The sequence below is a fragment of the Mobula birostris genome, chromosome X (genome assembly GCF_030028105.1).
Source record: "Mobula birostris isolate sMobBir1 chromosome X, sMobBir1.hap1, whole genome shotgun sequence".
Taxonomy (NCBI): Eukaryota; Metazoa; Chordata; class Chondrichthyes; order Myliobatiformes; family Myliobatidae; genus Mobula; species Mobula birostris.
In genome coordinates, this window is record NC_092402.1 from 41,840,163 (window position 1) to 41,859,686 (window position 19,524).

General features: G+C 41.3%; 1 protein-coding gene across 4 annotated transcripts in view; it reads left to right on the top strand.

Annotated features, from left to right (window-relative positions):
* LOC140191566 (inactive phospholipase C-like protein 2) overlaps positions 1-19,524 on the top strand; it is a 230,203-nt gene that overhangs the window by 76,444 nt on the left and 134,235 nt on the right. The window contains exon 1 of one of the 4 annotated variants that reach the window (XM_072249069.1): positions 17,813-18,802. The exons of the other annotated variants lie outside the window; for them this stretch is intronic. The gene's annotated coding sequence lies outside the window, so the exon portion shown is untranslated. Of the gene's footprint in view, positions 1-17,812; positions 18,803-19,524 lie in introns of those variants that run through there. 4 annotated transcript variants of the gene reach the window in all.

Genomic DNA, 19,524 nt, shown 5'->3' on the forward strand with positions numbered 1-19,524 from the left:
TCTTCATCTTTATATCCTGTGCCTGCTAAATTGCTTCCAGAAATTCCAGCCATTGCTGCTCTGCCGTCAAACTGCCAGTGTTCTTTTCCTATCAATTCTGGCCAACTTCTCTCTCATGGCTCTGTAATTCCCTTTACTCCACTGTAATACTGATACACCTGACTTTACCTTCTCCTTCTCAGATTTCAGGGTGAATTAGATCATATTATGATCATTTTGCCCTAAGGGTTCTTTTACCTTAAACACAAAATAATCTCTCTAATCAATTTTGGTTCATTGCACAACACCCAATCCAGAATATCTGATCCCCTGGTGGGCTCAACAACAAGCTGCTCTAAAAAGCCATCTCATAGGCATTCTATATAGCCCTCTTGGAATCCAGAACCAACCTGATTTCCCCAATCTACCTGCATATTGAAATCCCCCATGACTATTGTTACATTGCCTTTTTGGCATTCACTTTCAATCCCCTGTTGTAATTTGTAGGGCGCATCCTTACTACTGTTTGAGGGTCTGTATACAACTCCAGTCGGGGTCTTTTTACCCTTGCAGTTCCTTAGCTCTCTCTATAATGATTCAACACCTTCCGACCCTATGCCACCTCTTTCTAATGAACTTTTAAACTTTCTTTTAAACTGAAGTTTGATACATTCTTGATTGGAAAGCATGTCAAAGGTTACAAGGAGAAGGCAGGAGAATGGGGTTGAGAGGTGTAATAAATGGATGGAAGGGCAGTACAGACCGGATAGACTGAATGGCCTAACTCTGCTTCTATGTGTCTTACGTTCTTATGATTTTATTCCGCACCTCCCCCAACTCCTTTTCCAAGCCCCTCACTCAAAGATAAAGAAGCCTTTGCATATCTCTTTTGAATTCAATTTTAAACCTCATTAGAACTTTCCTCAACCTTCAGAGCACAAGGGAGTGCAATTGGTCCTCATATGTTTGTTTATCTTTTGAGATCTCTCTCTGTGATTTGCAACTTTCACATATCAAAATTAATTATAGAACAATCTGTCCCACTGAGTTACTGCCGGCTGTGAGAGAGCCACTGCTAGTTGTGATGACAGAGGCAGAAATTATATTTTCACACTGTTTTGTATGTTTAATCTGTTTTTCTCTGAATTTAAATTTTATCTTTAATAGAGCTGGCAGAGTATTTCTGAATCTGAACCCATGCCTTGTGTTAATATGTGTTTGAGAAGATATAAATCCATTTGCTATTTATTAATTCTGTGCACTGTTCTTGTTGACACTTGGTATTATTTTACAGAAAATGAATCCAAACCTTGGATAGATCATTGTCTGTTCATTAATTTAGACTTTAAACAGCCAAACCACAGCTTATAGAAGTTATTTATTTATTTATTTAGGGATACAGCACAGAACAGGCCCTTCCAGCCCAACGAGCTGTGATGCCCAGAATCCCGCCTTCTTAACACTAGCCTAATCACAGGACAATTTACAACGGCCAATTAACCTACAAAATAGTTCGCCTTTGGACTGTGGGAGGTAACTGGAGCACCTTGAGGAGACTCACACAGTTCACAGGGACTGTTTATGAATGATGCCAGAATTGAACTCCCAACTCCCTGCGCTGTAATAGCATCTCACTAACCGCTACACTACCGTGGCAGGTTCTTAAGCAAATAGTCATCAAATCAAGCAACAATTGCACTGGGTTGGATCTGTACATATCATTTCGAGGAATATTTTTTGGACGTTGAATGTTTATTCAATTGCCACTTGAATTTAAGTGGAGCCATTCTCTTGTTTGTGTCAATCCTCTCTTTATTCAGCATTTTCTAAGCTATAATTTTGGTGGTTAGATGTAGCCAAGGCATATGCATTTTGCAAGGATCCATTTCTCCAGGGACTTCCACCAGTAGAAGTAATTGCACATAAGTGCATGTTAATCCATCAAACAGCATCAACTTGTTATCAAGGGAGTCAGTTAAAATCAGCGACCTGGAGCAGCCTCACAGCAAGCATTTTATAAAACATAGTACACAGGAGTAAAGAACGACTGACTGGCGGGAATTCATCTACTCATAGCAGGATTGCATAGTGATTTAGATGACAGCAGGTCACTATTCTGAGAGAGGAAAGCAATGCTATGTTAATGGATGTCCGGTTAATTGTGTTTAACCATCATTGTCTCCTTTCTGTCTGGATCTCTTTCAACCCAGTCTATCCTAGTTGCATTTGGCCACTTGCAGACAAAGAACAATTGAATAATTGAGCATCTTCCCATGGTTGTGCCAAGAGGAAGCCAGCCAAAAGAGAACAAAAACTTAAACAGGGAAATTATTAAGCTCCCAATTTTTTTTCCAGAATATAAGTTCCTTTACTTATTTATTTTGATTGACAAAATAATATTTTTTTAATTGTAGCTTGGCTAACATTGCAGGTTGCAAATTTTAAATCCTTTCTGTTCAGCTCATCGATGTCAATTTTAATCTAATCAATTTGATGAAATAACACATGTTCCAGTTGGACACCTCTTTCACTGCACACCTGGTTTTACGCAGTAATGGCATTAGCTGTAAAATTCATGTCAGCCTATGGAATTAAGGATTGACTTGTAGATTTTGACATTCAAATGGTTAAATGTTGCTCATTTTGGGATTCAGTATTCCAATTATGTCAATGTCTTCCACAGCTGCAATTGAGTTAATGTCAGCAAATGGAAGAAGGTAGAGATAAGCCATGCAACATGAAGTTAACTGTTTTCGGTATAAACCATTATAAATATAGCAACTCTAGAGAAAACAAATTAATATTATTGTTGTTGGTTGCTTATTTCAAATGTAATATTGTTACTGGATTAAACACGATAGCTTTGCATACATAAGAACAGCTGCCAAATTTTCATTCAGCTGCTGTTACTCCTAGAACGTACTGAAATCTTTGTAAAGTTTTCTTCTGGTGGTTTTTCACTTGTTCTTTTCTGCCATTGACATATTTCTTTGAAAGAATATTGGTACAGTTAATGAACTCTGTTCTTCAAAAATTTACAGCAAACCCTAATCTCTCCCACCACCTTCTTATTCTGGCTTCTTTCCCCTTCCTTTCCAGTCTTGATGAAGGGTCTCAGCTTAAAATATCGATGGTTTATTCATCTCCATCGATGCTTCCTGACCTATTGCGCTCCTCTAGCATTTTGTGTGTGTTGTTTAAATATTTCATGCATGGATTACATAACTCATAGATGTTATATAACTGACATTGGGTGGTACAACATATGGGAAATCTTCATTCCTTTGGTATAATCCATAAATTATTCATCCTATCTTTGTCCTTCATAATTTTATAAACCTAAATAAGATCACCACACAGATTCTTACGTTCTGTTGGGAACGAATTCAGTTTATTCAATCTCTCATGATAACCACAGACCTCTGTTCCTGATAACTGGTGAATCCCTTCTTTGCCTTCTTTCTATTGCTGCTATATCCTTCCTGTAGTGTGGCTGCCCACAATTTTCCAGGTGCGGTCAAACCAATGTTTTGTATACAGTAGTTGCAACATGATGTCTTATACTCAGTGTCTCAGCCTATGAAGGCAAGCATACCAAACGCCTTCTTCACCACCACCCTGTCCACATTTGTCACCACTTTCAAGGAGTTATGGATATGCAGTCCATTGTCTCTCTGTACATCACACTCCTTCTGTCCCTGTCATTTAATCTCTGTGTCCGACCAACATTTGACTTCCCAAAGTGCATTACTCACACTCACCAGATTACATTCTATCTGCCAAAGCTCTGACCAACTTTCCAGCTAACCTATGTCCTACAACACAGTACAGCTCAAAAATAGACTCGTCAGCCCACAATGTCCACGTGGACCATGATGCCACTATAAACTAATTCCATCTGCTTGCATATGGTCTGCATCCCACCATGGCCTGTCTGTTCATGTGCTTTTAAATCATTGTTATCATATCTGCTTCCATTATTCCCCTTGGTAGCAGGCTCCAGGAACCAACCACTCTCTGTGTAACAAAAAACCTCACTCATTAATCTCCTTTAACCTTTCTCCTTTTGCCTTGAAGCTATGCCCTTAGTATTTGAGATTTCCATCCTGGGGGAAAAAAGAGTCTAACTATTTACAATATCTAGCCTCTCATAATTATTTTACTTCTTTCATGTCATCCCTCATTCTCTGACCCTCAGAGAAAACAATCGAAGTTCGTCCAGTTAATATATTCCAATCCAAGCAACTTCCTGCTGAATCTCTTTTGTATCCTCTCCAAAAGCTCCCTATCTTTCCTCTGATGGATGACCAGAGTTGCACACAATACTCCAAATGTGTTCTACCCAAAGTTTTATACAGCTGAAATCTGATTTCTATATTCAACATCCTGCCCGACACATGAAAACAGGAATGTCTCTTTTGCCACCGTATCTACTTGCGTTGCCACTTTTAGGGAGCAATAGACTTGCTGCGTTCTGAGACAGCCTTCTTTGTTATCTACGGTACCACTAATTTTCATGTTTGCCTGCAAACTTACTAATGAGACATACACATTCTCATTCAAGTCATTTAGATATTAAAGGTAGCAAAGATCTCAACACCGATCTCTGTGGTACCCCATTTGTTTTAGACTTCCAGTGAGATGTACACGCACATTTTCTTAGTGCCTCCTATCACCAAGAAAATTTGGAGCCAGTTTGCCAATATGCCCAGGATTTCTTATGCCTTAAACTTCTGGACCAATCTACTTTGCACGACCTTGTCAAAAAACTTAATGTAGTTCACATAAACCCATCTACCAGTCTGATAACAGATTCCAAGCAGTCGTGTTTCACTGAGCTATCTTTGTGACCAGGAGAATAATGGGATTGAAATATTGCGTTTTAAGAGTATATAATTTTAATTGCAGCACTGCTTGGAGTGTATTTCCTGATATCATTTCCACTTTATCCACTAAGTAATCAAATATCATAATAGGAACTTCAGAGTTCATCTGAGTGAATTCTCTGCTAATGATGAACTGCCGCCACTGAGGTCTCGTTGCTAGGACAGTCCTGTTTACTGCACTGATAATTGTTTACTGTTTACCTGTGCTGCTCACTACATGCATTTTGAATTCTATTTTATTAACTTATTTGTGGTAATATTTATTTTATGTGCTGTGTGTGTGATATGTGTATTGTGGGTGCCCCACGGTCAGGAGGACTGGTGTTTCGCTTGGTATATACTGTGTGTGCAGTCAGATGAAACTTGAACTTTCTGAGGGAGGTTACAAAATCTTCCATCTCAAAGGGCGAGCACGTGAAGGGCTGACAGATTGGAAGTGGAAGCTACCCCCTGCAACTCACCCTTGAAGATTCAAGATACAAGTTTACTTATCATATGTGCATCAAAACATACAGTGAAATGCATCATTTATGTCAACAACCAACATACCGAAGGGTGTGCTGGGGGCAGCCCACAAATGCCACCACACATTCTGGTGCCCACATAGAATACCCATGATGCTCAGCAGAACAACACAGAACACAACAAGCAACAAAGCAACAACAGCAAAACAAGTCCCAATCCTTCCTCCCACCCACACACATGCATAGTCCTTTAACCCCAAGACAAGCCATCTTCTTTGGCCTCCAGCTTCCAGCGGGCTCATACTCAGGCTTGGGCCTGCAGACATTGGGCTTCGACATCCCCAGTGGACTCGCAGAGATTTGCAGACTCAGCTCCGGCTAACGGGCCTCATCTTCTGGATTTCTGATTTGACCCTCAGTATCAATCCCAGGGCACACCGATCACTGAACACCAGGTCTCAAATTCCAGACTTGCCCATGAAGCCTATATATATAGGGTGTGAGTGTGTGTATATATATATATATATATATATCTACACAACTGAAATATATTACAGCCCGATCCAGAGGTTGACTTGAACCCTTGCTCAGTCAGCTATTGGCTTCTTCTGAAAGTGCATCTGCTGTTGAACTGGAACCAGTAGCCAGTGACATCACTGGGCAACAGTTATAGTTTCCCACCCCTGTATGTTTGTGGACCTACCAGTCCTGAACACTGAACAACATTGAAACTACAATACTTGCATCATAAGCAGTGAACAGTTTTCATCTTTCTAGAGTGTTCATTTCAGGCAAAATATACAGCAATACATGGGGCTGTGATCTGGAATTAAAGGTGATGAGAACAGAGCCAGGGCTTTCACAGGGGAATGGGACAGGCACTTGAGGGGAAATAATTTGGAAGGCTGCGGGAATGTGGAGAGGAAAGGGACAGGCCAGGTTGCTGTTCAAGGATACAGAATGGACTTGATGGGCAGAGTGGCCTATAAACCATAATGATTATATAACTCATGCAGTTTTAGATTATAAATTTAAGTTTTGATTTTGTCTTCTATGGGCCTTAGAATTACATATTTCTAATTTTCCAGGCTTCAACCTGTTGGTTTGAAGGTGAATTAGTCCATCTTAATGTCGAATTTACATATTGGGTTTGGCTGAGTTTTATCTAAAGATGCAGGTGAGAGCTGTGGAGAAAATGTACCCGTCTCTTCTCTTCCACCAATTGAATTTTGAACGCTTTGAAGGAAGGCTCTTGGACAGCAAACCAATTAGCTGCTCTGAAGCTTGTTCTAGTGAAAGCCTTTTGTCTGGTAAAGAAGCCTTGAGCAAATTATCCAGTATGAGGATTGCATAATGCTTCTGGACTTTAATTTAATGCACATTGATTACAGATTGTTACAGTCTCAGTGGGTGACCAAAAGCAGCATCTTCTGCTTGAAAATTGTCCGTGGTGGCTGAGAGATATTCTGTATGGAGGTATATATTAACTTGGGCTGATTCACTATCAGTGAAACAGGGGTATTGAGCTCGGAACTTCCCCAGTCTCCACAAGTTTTTTATCTCAATGCTTAATATTTTGAGTGAAGTTGTGTTGTTTTTTTCCCGAATGCAGCATTGAGTCAGATTTGGGAAGTACCTGGTAACTGAGGTCATAAGCACAGTGAACGCAAGTTAGAGTATTACAATGGATTGTGGGGATCATGAAAGGAAGATCCCGAAACAATTTATAAATCTGTCATGAGGAGGATATCTAGTGACAGAAGCACTGGCCTGTGAACTAATATGGGTTATTTAATAGACAGTAGCTGGTATGGAGAATAGATGGTACAGTAGATGGTACGGAAAAATTAGATATTGCAAATGCAAAGTTTCCCTTCATTCAAATTTTGAAGTAGCATCTTTAAGTGCTATTTCATAATGATAGTCAGGTGTGGTTATTGTGGGGTGGGGGTAGTGGTAGGCAGGACGATGAAGAATTTTGTTTTCGGGGTATTTTATGTCAGGTATATTTCTTCATATAGTTAAGTGTAGGAACCAGACGTGTTTTACAGCATAATCCCAAGTGTGTATGCGTGCTGTAACTCTGGCTAAAGTTGATGTATTCCTGGTTCTGAAGTGAAAGCAACTAAGGTTCAGTAATTTTCCACTTGTATTGTTGATAAGCTGTATTCCAGCAGGGAACTTGTAAGTGAATTAAAATATTGCTGCAAGAAAGATTTGAATAGAGGATTTGCATGGCAATGTAGCTTGACTCCAGTGTGCAACAGAGTTAGGTGTATATTGGTTTGGCCTGGGAGGACCATGCACGTCAAAGTCAAAGTAAATTTACAATCACAGTAACTATATGTCACCATGAGATAATTTATCACAGGCATTTACAAGGAAATATAAAATACAATAGAATTTATGAAGACTGACAATGTGCAAAAGAAGACAAATTGTGCAAATATAGCAAAATAAATCAGTACTACTGAGAGCATGAGTTGTAGAGTCCTTGAAAGTGGGTCCATAGGTTCTGCAATCAGTTCATCGTTGGGGCGAGTGAAGTTATCCACACTGGTTCAGGAGCCTGATGGTTGAAGAGTAATAACTGTTCCTGAACTTGGTGGTGTGGGACCTAGGCTTCTGCACCTCTTTCCCAGCGGCAGCAGGGAGAAGGGAGCACGGCCTGGATGGTGGGGGTCTTTGATAACGGATGCTGCTTTCCTGTGGCAGCGCTCCTCGTAGATGTGCTCAATTGTGGGCAGCGCTTTGTCTATGCCAGACAGTGCTGTCAAGTGTGTTTGAAGCTATTGTATTTAATGGGTCATCGATATGGAACAGACGCTGTTTCTCTTTCCCCACTAACCACTCCCTCTCTGAATTAGAATTAGAATTAGAAATAGAATTTTATTTCTTACATCCATCTCACAACATGAGGGAATCAAAATCTTTATGTTGTGTCTCTGTCGCTACGTACATGCAATAAAGAGGGAAATGTGGGAGGATATTGCCCAAACGCTAAAATTGTGTACATAATTGTTTTGTGTACATGTATGTACAGTAAGACACAATGTACAGTCAAATATGCAATCAGATCAATGCGTACTGACAAATCTGATGACCTGGTGAAAGAAGCTGTCCTGGAGGAGCCTGTTGGCCCTGGCTTTAATGCTGTGGTACCGTTTGTCAGATAGAAGCAGCTGAAACAGTTCGTGATTGGGGTGGGTGGAGTCCCTGATGATCCTCCGGGCCCTTTTTACACACCTGCTGCTGCCCGTGTATTTGCAGTGTTTTCTATTTTTAAAGATTAGCTTTATTTATCACATGTGCATCGAAAAATCAAAACATAAATAAATGCATCTTTTGTGTCAGCGAGCAGCACAGTCTGAGGATGTGCTGTTGCTGTCTCCAAGGGCCGCTATGCTTCCAGCGCCAACATACTTACTAACCTTAACCCATACTCCTTTGGTATGCGGGAGGAAACCCACATGGTGATGGGGAGAACATGCAAACTCCTTACAGGTATCAGCAGGAATTGAACCGTGATATTCTAATCACTGGCACCGTGAAGCGTTGCGCCAACTTCTGTGCTATCATGCCACTCTTGCGCTGTCACTTGCATGAGAGATTCATGCTGATGCATGCACAGAGCAAAACACAGGCAGGAGGAGAAAGAAGCAAAAATAAAGGGCCAAGAAATCTTGCGGTGGCCATGCGTCCCTTCACAGGTACGCCTTACAGTAGGCTGCTTGTGGACTGTACTGAGGCTGCTTTAATGAGAATGGCCAGGAGATTCACAGGCACTAATTATTCCTAAATACATGGCAGTCTGGGACTAAAGAATCTTGACACCTCCAAAAGGTGAAGCAGCTCCACAGGCATCTAAGCAGATTTTAATTCAAATTTACTTACTTATCACATGTACATTGAAACATACGGGGAAAAGCTTCACAATAATCTAGCATATGAGTGAAGGTAATAAACTGAATTAGTTTTCATAAGAGTGGAGGAGGCTGAGAGGTGGCTTGGCAGTGGTGCTTAAAACCATGAAGGTGTTAGTGCAAAACTTCTCCACAATGACCAGAAGGCAAGGAGAAGCTTTAGGCAGGATCTGGGGAAGACATTTTTCATAAGAACATCCGAAATAGGAGCAGGAGCAGGCCATCTGGCCCACTGAGCCTGCCCTGCCATTCAATAAGATCATGGCTGATCTGTCCGTAAACTCAGCTCCATCTACCTGCCTTTTCCCCATAACCCTTAATTCCCCTACTATGTAAAAACCTATCTAACTGTTTCTTAAATATATCTAATCAGGAAGCCTCAACTGCTTCCCTGGGCAGAGAATTCCACAGATTCACCACTCTCTGGGAAAAACAGTTTCTCCTCATCTCCATCCTAAATCTTCTCCCCTGAATCTTGAGGCAATGTCCCCTAGTTCTAGTCTCACCTACCAATGGAAACAACTTTCCTACTTCTATCTTACCTATCCCTTTCAAAATTTTGTATGTTTCTATAAGATCCCCTCTCATTCTTCTGAACTCCAGAGAGTATAGTCCCAGGCGACTCAATCTTTCCTCATAGGTTAACCTCTTCATCCCTGGAATCAGCCTGGTGAACCTACTCTGCACTGCCTCCAAAGCCAGTATATCCTTCCTCAAATATGGAGACCAGAACTGCACACAGTACTCCAGGAGTAGCCTCACCAGTACTCTGTATAGTTGCAGCATGACCTCTCTGCTCTTGAATTCAATCCCTCAAGCAATGAAGGCCAACATTCCATTTGCCTTCTTAATAACCTGTTGTACATGCAAGCCAACTTTTTGCAATTCATGAACAAGCACTCCCAAGTCCCTCTGCACAACAGCATGCTGCAATCTTTCACCATTTAAATAATAATCTGCTCTTCTATTATTCCTTCCAAAGTGGATGATCTCGCATTTACCAACATTGTATTCCATCTGCCAGACCTTGGCCCACTCACTTAACCTATCTATATCCTCTGCAGACTCTCCACATCCTCTGCACAATTTGCTTTTCCTCTCAGTTTAGTGTCAACAGCAAATTTTGCTACTCTACACTCAGTCCCCACTTCCAAATCATTAATGTAAATGATAAACAGCTGCGGGCCCAGCACCGACCCCTGCGACACCCCACTCACCACTGACTGCCGACCAGAGAAACACCCATTTATGCCAACTCTCTGCCTTCTATCGGTTAAGCAATCCACTATCCATTCCAATACACTTCCTCCGACTCCATGCATCCGTATCCTATTTATAAATCTCTTGTGTGGCTCCTTATCGAATGCCTTCTGGAAATCCAAGTATATGACATCCACCTGTTCCCCTCTATCCACTGCACTCATTATGTCCTCAAAGAACTCCAGTAAGTTTGTCATATAGAACCTGCCCTTTCTGAATCCATGCTGCGTCTGTCTAATGGAACCACTCCTTTCTAAATGTTTTGCTATTTCTTCCTTAGTGACAACTTCAAGCATTTTACCGACTACAGACGTTAAGCTAACTGGCCTATAGTTGCCTGTCTTTGGCCTACATCCTTTTTTAAAAAGTGGCGTGACATTTGCTGTCTTCCAATCCACCGGGACCTGCCCAGAGTCTAGAGAGTTTTGATAAGTGATTACCAACGTGTCTACTATAACCTCCGCCAATTGCTTCAGCACCCTGGGATGCATCCCATCAGGTCCAGGGGACTTATCTACCTTCAGGCCCTCTAGTTTGCTCATCACTATCTCTTTAGCAATGGTGATTTTATCAAGGTCCTCACCTCCTATTTCGCCCATAACATTATTCTTTCGCATATTAGACGTGACCTCCACCTTGAAGACCAACACAAAATAGTTGTTCAATGCCTCAGCCATTTCCTTATCACCCAATATCAATTTCCCCTTCATTGATTCCATGGGAAATTCTATCGTTACAGCAGCAACATTTAAAAACACGCTTAGCAGTGTGCAGACTTAACTGATAATAAAGTACAGAATAATAATATACACAATAATAATTTATCAATGTGCAATAATAATTTACAAAATAATAAAACAGAGACTATTGTACGATGATGTGTGTTCTCCTGTCACACGGAGAGGAACTGTTGTATATGTTTATTGCATTTGGTAGGGAAGATTTTCTGGAACAATCCTTGTGACAGCAGAGCTGAATGAGTCTGTTTGAAAGGGTGCTCCACTGCTTATTCAGTAGGTCATGGAGAGGATGTGTCTGATTGTCCATGGTGGACAGATATCAGAGAGAGATACTTGATAGCCAGCACAGATATGGTAGGCCACAGGGCCTTCTGTGTTGTGTGACGCTATGATGTAAAAAGATCTGTAGCACCGCAGGGAGATGAAACCTGGTAACAAGAATAGCTACAGAAAACTTTGGTTAGGCCTCATTTGGGTCACTGTGTAGCAATCTGATTACCACACTGCCGGAAGGATGTGGAAGCTGTGGAGAGGCTACAGAAGAGATTGACCAGGATATTATCTGTATTGGAGAGTATTACCTATAAAAAGAGGTTGGACAAAATTGGATTGTTTTCTTCAGAGTGTTGGATGTTGAGGGGTGACCTGATAGAAGAATACAAGGTTATGAGACATAGAAAGGGTAAAGAGATAAAGGGAGTTAAGAGATAAGCTTTATTTGTCACATGCACATCAAAATGTTGAAACATACAGTTAAATGTGTCGTTTGTGTTATTGTTTGCGATGTGCTGGGGCAGCCCACATGTGATGCTGTGCTTCCAGTGCTAACAGAGTATGCCCACAGCTTACCAACTAACCCTAACTCTAACCCCTACATCTTTGGAATGTGGGGGGGGGGGCTGTGAAGAACCAGAGCATCTGGAGAAACCCCACAGTGTCAGGCGGAGAACGCACAAACTCCTGATGGATAGTTGTGGGAATCAGACCCTGATCGGTGGTCGCTGGCACAATAAAGTGATAGTGCTAACCCCTACGCTACGGTGCTCCCCATAGACAGTCGGTCTCTTTGCAGGGTGGAAATATGAAATACGAGAGGGCATTGGTTTAGGAGGAGAGGGGGGGAAAGTTTAAAGGAAATGTGTGAGGCAATTATTTTACACAAAGTGTGGTAGATACCTGGAACTTGCTGCCAGGGGAGGAGGTAGAAGCAGGTACAATAGTAATGTTTAAGATGCATTTAGACTTCAACAAAGACGGATGGAGAATCATGGTCAGCACAGACATGGTGGACTGAATAACCTTTTCCTATGCTGTACTGTTCTACTGTATACTTTAAGAGAGATGTTGTGAGCATTCAGCAGGCCGGGTATCTTCAACAGAGAGAGCAACCATGTCAATGACTTTTTAAAGGTTACTCACTCGAATCACTAACACTGTCTCTGTCTCCGAAGATGCTGCCTGACTTGTGGAACATTTCCACTTCTTGTGCTGTTAGTTCAAGTTTCCATCATCTGTAACGTTTTGTTCAGGATGAGTCAGTCGATGTGGTAATCTGGGTCAACCATCAGCAGGAAGGGATGGTTGGCATCGATTTAGCAGATTAATGGTGACAGATATAGAGCTGGTTCTGTGCATTTGTTTGGACTTGTGTCATATGATTGAGCTGCTTGCATTCTTTTGCACAGGGTAATTGTGAAACGGGTTCATATTCTGTCTGTGCAAACATTAGTTATACATTGTGAGAGCAGTTTTATAATATCACTGTCATTAACATGTCACAGTCTAACATTTGACAGACACAGGAGGAATCTAATCATGTAGTACTGATCATTTCAGTGTGAGTCCATTGTGGATGTATTTTTCTGGAAGTGAAACATGGCAATAAACCTTCCCATCTCTCCAATTCCCCAGTGACCCCCCAACCGACTGAATTTCCTCTTCCTACCCCAGAAACTGAGCCAACTGCCTCTCTCCCAAGCCAATATCTTCAATGGTCAATTCTCCAATCAAGATACCATTTAGGTCTCCAAGCACAGGGCCTATCTCTTCTCCCTCACCTCTCTGTCCACGAGGTACAGTTTACCTTTGTGCTCTCCACAGCATTTGAGGTGAAACGTGGAGCCTGGAAATCAATGGTACCCAAGGCCTCAAAGAATTTGTACCAATTACAATCATCTGAAATTTTGCATTTATTTGGCCCTTGAACTGACATGTGTGAAAGTGCCGCATAATTAAAATAATTATAAAACTAATTATTTCTGTAACTTTAGTAATTACCTCATCCTCCCTCCTCTCTTTTTCCATCCCCCATTCAGGTTACCCTCTCACTCCTTTTCTTCTCTTCACCTGTCCATCACCTCCCTCTGGTTGCTCTCCTCCTTCCTTTTATTCCATGGCCCACTGTCCTCTCCTATCAGATTCCTCCTTCTTCAGCCCTTTACCTCCTCTACCTATCACCCTCCAGCTTCTTACTTCATCCCCCCCTTCCAGCTTGCCCTTCACCTAATTTCATCTATCACATACCAGCTTGTTCAAATACAAAGTTCAAAGTAAAATTATTAACAAAGTACATATATGTCACCATAGAATTCATTTTCTTGTGGGCATTCACAGTAAGTACAAAGAAACACAATAGAATCATTGAAAAATTGCACACAGCAAAGACGGACAAACAACATTTGTGCAAAAGACAACAAACTGCAAATACAAAAAAGAGAAAAAAATAATAAATAAGTAATGAATATTGAAAATGCAAGTTGTAGTGTCCTTGAAAGTGAGTTTGTAGGTTATGGAATCAGTTTAGTGTTGGGGTTGAGTGAAGTTATCCACTCTGATTCAAGAACCTGATGGTTGAGGGTAATAACTGTTCCTGAACCTGGCAGTGTGGGACTCAAGCCTCTTGTACCTCCTTCCTGATGGCAGTAGCGTGAAGAGAACGTGGCCTAGATGGTGGGTTCCTTGATGATAAATGATGCTTTCCTGTGAGAGCGCCGTTGCAGATGTGGTCAATGGTGGGCAGGGCTTTACCTATGATGGACTGGGCCATATCCACTACTTTTTGTAGGATTTTCTGTTCAAGGGCATTGGTGTTTCCATACCAGGCTGTGATGTAACCAGTGCAACCTGTACTCTCCACTGCACATCTATAGGAGATTGTCAAAGTTTTAGATGTCATGCTGAATCTTTGCAAATTTTTAAGAAAGTAGAGGCTCTGCTGTGCCTACTTTGTAATGGCACTATTGTGCTGGGCCCAGGACAGATCCTCTGAAATGATAATGCCGAGGAATTTAATGTTGCTGACCTTCTCCACCTCTGATCCCCTGATGAGGACTGGCTTATGGACCTCTGGTTTCCTCCTCCTGAAGTCAATAATCAGCTGCTTGATCTTATTAACATTGAGTAAGAGGTTGTTGTTGTGGCACCACTCAACCAGATTTTCAATCTCCCCTCCTGCATGCTGACTTGATACGGCCAAAACAGTGGTGTCGTCAGCAAACTTAAATAAGGCTTTGGAACTGTACTTCGCCTCACAGTCATGAGTGTAAAGCTAGTAGAGCAGGGGGCTAAGCACACAGCCTTGTGGTGCACTTGTGCTGATCGAGATTGTGGAGGAGGTGTTGTTGCCAATCCGAACTGACTGGGGTCTGCAAGTGAGGAAATCGAGGATCCAGATGCAGAGGGAGGTGTTGAGGCTAAGGTCTTGAAGCTTATTTATTAGTTTTGAGGGTAAGATGGTGTAAAATGTGGAGCTGAAGTCAATGAACAATATCCTATTGTATGCATCTTCATTGCCTAGATATTCCAGGGCTGAGTGAAGAGCCAATGAAATGGCATCTGTTGTTGACCTGTTGTGACAGTAGGCAAATTGAAGCAGATATGTATCGCTCCTCCTTGTACTCTTTCCCCTCCCTGCCTTCTTATTCTTGCTTCTTCCTGCTTCCTTTCCAGTCTTGGTGAAGGGTTTTAGCCTGAAACATCATTTGTTTATTCTCCTCCACAGATGCTGCCTGACCTGCTGAGTTCCTCCAGAATGTTGTGAGTGCTGCTCCAGATTTCCAGCATCTGCAAAATCTGATGTCTATACCACTACACTGAACGACTTAAGGATTTTTTATAAGATTGGCTAAACAGATAAAAAAACAAGTAACAAGCGGGTTTAAATAGTCATCAAACTCAGCAGAAGGCATCAGCTCATTTTTTGATTAACATGGCTACTTGATGACCTTTCAATAAAGGTTTTGGTAGTTCTGATGAAGGGCCACTGGGCTGAAATACTAACTCTTGATTCCTTCTCCTGCTTTGCTGAGTATTGCACATTTTGTTTTTCAAAATACTAGCATCAGCACTTCTCTGTACTTGTGTTCTCGAGGCTTTGGTTTGTTTGTAGTTGACAGATCAACAGCCGCAGCAGTGATTAGAAGTGTGCTCCTGACACTGTCACCAAGATTTACTGTTGCTGTGGTTGCTTTCTGTGGCTGCAGCTCTGCTAACTGCACCTCTGTTTGGCTCACTTCCTTTCTCCTAGTTTGAGTTTAAACCTGAGAACGAAAGGAGAATCAAACAAGAAGTCATTGAGTTAATTTTGTTCTTCCAAAACGTATAAGTTCTCTTATGATTTTTTTTGCCCGTTATTGTATTTTTATTAGGTGCATTGCATGTCTCTTGCAGTTCTGTTGGTAAACCCTCACTTCTGTGTCGGAAAGCTGTGGTTTCAAGACTCATGCCTGCCTGGGTATTTCTGTATTGATTAACCAGCCTGTTGACGCAGTGCAGTATTAAGGGAGTAGTACACTGTCAGAGCTGTTCTGTTTTAGAATGAGACATTTCAGTTCAGGGTGCCAACTACCTTCTTTGGTTAATGTAAAATCATCCCATGTCATTGCTTTGAAAAACAAAATGAAGTGAACTTCACTGGTGTCCTGACAAATACTGAGAAGTCTCTGTTTTTATCGATAAAAATCCATGTTGATTTTGTCCTGATGTCGGAAAATACACAATAATCACTCAATGTGGTACTCACACCTCCATTGCTGGTGACCATTGAATGGTATAAGAACTTATTCTTCAGTTTACCTCAAATGACAGCTTGCCCATCTCTGTACTGGCTGCTTCCAGTGTTCCCTCTCTGGCAATTGTACCAAAACCGAAGAGGGAGTGGAAACAAGTCCTGCCATTTGTGGAATGAACGTGTGTATGTGTGTTGGGCTTTTGAATTTAATAATATTGTGAGAGCTTGTTTATATGTAGGGGTTATCCATAAATCAGACATCCTGAACTTGGGTACTTATTCTTCAATTGCCCAGTAATGACAGCTTGCCCATCTCCAAAGTGTTTGTTTCCAATGTTCCAATACACAAAATATATTTAATTGGCTGTTAAAGTTCTCTACAATGACCCAAGCACTTCTGAAAGTGCTGAAGAACTGTAACTCTGTTATTATGATTATTAATAACTGTCTTATTAATTAATTAATATCTTGCAGATATGTTTGACAGTGTTGCTTTCACTAAGTGCTCTGAAATGAGGAGGCACTGTGAGTCTGCAGACCATATCATTATAGCTATATTAGGGGCAAGGATTTTCTTCCTTGAAATGTAAGGAACCAGAAGGAATTTTACAACAATCCAGTAGTTTCATGGTTACTATTATTGAGACTGACTTTTCTCAAAATATAAACACAGACTTACTCAAATTTCCCAGCTGCCATGGTGGGATTTGAACCCATGTTTCTGGTTCAAATCGCTAACAAGAATTTCATCATCTTAACCGCTCCTCTACCACACTGCAGTGATTGGGAGTAGTGGAGGGGTGCAGTGTTCTCCTGCAACATCAAGGAACTGCTGCATCATTGGAGACACCATTGACGTGCCATTTAACTTGCAAAGTGAGGAGACACTTCATTGAATCTAGTGGCACAGAAGAAGGCTACTTATCCATTGTGTTGATGTTAGCTCTTTGACCTATGCAAATTAGCATCTCTTTTTCCATGGCTCCATATATGTTTCCTCTCACCATCTAAAGTGGAGCTAATTTTATTATTAACAAGCCTAGGACCAAGATGTTTTCCCTCCGACTTCTCTGCCCAATCCCCACTGGCTCTATTTTCTCCCATGTGATGCTGATGAATTAGCCGAGCGTAACAATCTCTTTTTAGCATCAGTGGCAGATCTGCTTACAAACCTTTTGCTTGTTTCCAGACATTGATTATTCTTCTCTTGGCTTGTGTTGCAATAAATCATGGTGATTACTTAAGATCTTAGTGCACCCTGATGGATAATCAGTATTTGCACCACCCCATATTATTGCATTTTCCATACAATTCATTGGTACTGGCACTTCCAAAGCACTTAGCCATTGTTGGCTTTAATTTCAGGGAGGAGCAGCATGAATTGGTGTGGAGTTTATTTTATATAAAAATACATATTTTTAAGGATTGCTTTTTTAAAATATCTAGTTGATTGAATCTGTGGGTGATTGTGGTGGGCTTTCTAAGTATTTTATCTTCTGGTTTAGAAATCTGAGATATCATCAAATACATTTGTCCCCAAGTATTACTCATTTGAAGTTCCCCACAGCTGACTGAATAAAATTCATCACGTTATTAGAAAATAGGGACAAACCACAATTGTACACTCTGTCAGATTGTCTTAATTCAGTTTTCTCCTTTTTGTAAAGAATTATAGTTCTTTTCTTGCAGATTTCACCTGTGGTGTTTTTTTTTCCTAGGACTGCTGAATCCTGGCCAACCGTGTGCATCACACTCCAGCCTGCCACCCCATCAGCTCCACATTTTGCCCTATATCTACAGAAAAGTAGATGAGATGGTCAAGGCTGCTCTGTCCCATCTTGATCAAGACCCACTAGCAGTCACCAAATTGACGTGCGTCAGCAACATTTAGAAAAGCATACACGCTGTTGGTATATAACAGCGCAAACATGTTCACTCCTCCCCTACTGCCAGCTCCTTCAGCCGTCCACCCAACAGATAAGTTCAATACCATGCATAGCCAAACTTAAATGATCCAGCACCTTCAGGGCTTTGATGATGTTGCATCAGCTGATTTTATGGGATATGGATGTTATTCCTATTAGTACCCAAACCGACATTTATTTTTCTCTTTCTTAAATGCAGTATAAGACATCTTCCAGTGATTCCAGTGAGTTTGTGGAGTGGAAAATGTACAAGAGACTGGACCCTGGTTCCAGCTGCAAACCTACCCACATTCCCAACCCCTAGCACTCCAAATCCCAATCTACCTTCTGGCTGTAGACCCATTGCAGGCCTACTTACTCCTTGCACTCTCGGCTCACACTCTAGATTTTAAAACAATCAATTACTGTACTGGATTATCGAAGTTTTACTTCACCTTCTTCTTATTTTGTATCCCTTGAATTGCTCACCAAATGAGAAAACTATCTTCTTCTCGTTTCTAGTTACTTGAGCAGCAGGTTACGTGATTCCTTGAGCTTGTGGTCACAAGTCGATAGGGTGGCAAAGAAGGCGAATGGCATACTAACTTTATTAGTTGAGGCACTGAGTTCAAGAGTCAGTAAGTAATGATGCAAATTTATAAAACTCTGGTTTAACCATCTGGAGTATTGCATTCAGTTCTGTTTCCCCTATTATTGGAAAGATCTGGAGGCTTTGGAGAGGTTGACCAAGACGTTGCTTGCATTAGAAGATGCACTATAAGGAGAGGCTGGACAAGCCACAGTTGTTTTTCTGCAATGGCAATGGCTGAGGGTTACCTAATAGTAGTTTATGAAATTATTATGGGCATAGGTAGACAGCTGGTATCTTTTTCCCAAGGTTGAAATGTCTCATACCAGATGGCCATGTGTTTAAAGTGAGGGGGGAGAAATTCAAAGGAGATGTTCAGGGCATTTTTTTTAACATAACAAGTGATGGGCGTTGGGAATGCGTTACAAGGGGTGGTGGTGGAGGCAGATGTGATCATAAGCGGTTAATGCAATTGCTTTACAGTGCCAACGATTACCAATTGGGGTTCGATTCCCACCGCTGTCTGTAAGACATTAATACGTTCTCCCTGTGATTGTATGGGTTTTCTCTGGGTGCTCCAGTTTACTCCCACATTCCAACAATGTATGGGTTAGGGTAAGTGAGTTGTGGGCATTGTGAGCTGTGATTTGATTTGACACAAAACAATTCACTGTATGTTTCAATGTACTGTACATCTGACAAATAAAACTGATCCTTATCTTTTTTAAACAGCTCTTTGATAGGTACATGAATATGCAGAAAATGGAAGGC